This window comes from Pteropus vampyrus, unplaced genomic scaffold, assembly GCF_000151845.1.
Source record: "Pteropus vampyrus isolate Shadow unplaced genomic scaffold, Pvam_2.0 Scaffold1474, whole genome shotgun sequence".
Lineage (NCBI taxonomy): Eukaryota > Metazoa > Chordata > Mammalia > Chiroptera > Pteropodidae > Pteropus > Pteropus vampyrus.
This window is the reverse complement of record NW_011890255.1, coordinates 6887-7834: the sequence shown is the minus strand read 5'-3', so window position 1 is coordinate 7834 and position 948 is coordinate 6887.

The window sequence follows — 948 nt, the reverse complement described above, 5'->3', positions numbered from 1 at the left end:
CCGATGGGCCAGGCCCGGTGCAGAGGGCGCTAAGGGTTTACCTGCCTCGCTCGACCCTATTGCAGACAAGGACATGGGGGCCAAGAGGCCACGCAACCTGGCTTGGGGTCAGCCCATTGCACTGAGTCCCGCACTGCCCAGTGCCTCCCATTTCCTGTCTGAACATTGGGCCACAGCTGGAGTAGGCTGTGACAAAGGGGATGAGACCCCAAAATGCTCAGTAAAGGTTGGCAGCTGCTGACTGGGCTGCTGTTTCTGGAGGTCCAGGGAGAGGGTGCCAGAGCCAGGTAGGCAGCAAGGTGGGGCTTTCTCTGGGAAGAGGGGTTCTTGCAGGGGGGCTCGAGGGACAGGCTGGAGGTGGAGCGCCCCCCAGCCCCAGTGCAGAAGAGAGATGGGCTCGGCGGGGCCCTGCCTCGGTGTTGCCGTACCCAGTACGCCAACCACCCACCCTGTGCAGCCTTGAAGTCGTCACCGTCCAAGAAGGGCCGCGGTGCCTTGCTGGCCGTCAAGCCCCTGGGGCCCACGGCCGCCTTCTCGGCCAGCCAGATCCCCAGCGAGCGGGAGGACACGCAGTACGACCTGCGGGGGGCGCGCAGCTACCCGACGCTGGAGGACGAAGGTGACCGGCCGCAGTAGTGGGCGCACTGTGACGGGAGAGGGAGGGAGGCTGCCGTCCCTGGGGCACTGGGCGGAGCGGGGAGCAGCAGCAGCCATGCCTGCGCCTTGAGGACTGGCCCCCTGAAGTTGGGCCAAGCCCAGAGGGTGCGGCCTGGGTAACAGTCACCCCCCTCCTCCAATCCAAGATCTGCAGCTGTCTGGGGAGTGGGGAGTGGGGAGCAGCTGGGACTGGGCATCGGGGAGAGCTGATCATAGAAGGTGCCACCAGGGAGGTGACAGTCTCCCTTCATATCACCAGCGTCACACACTGACCTAGAGGGATGAGGCGCT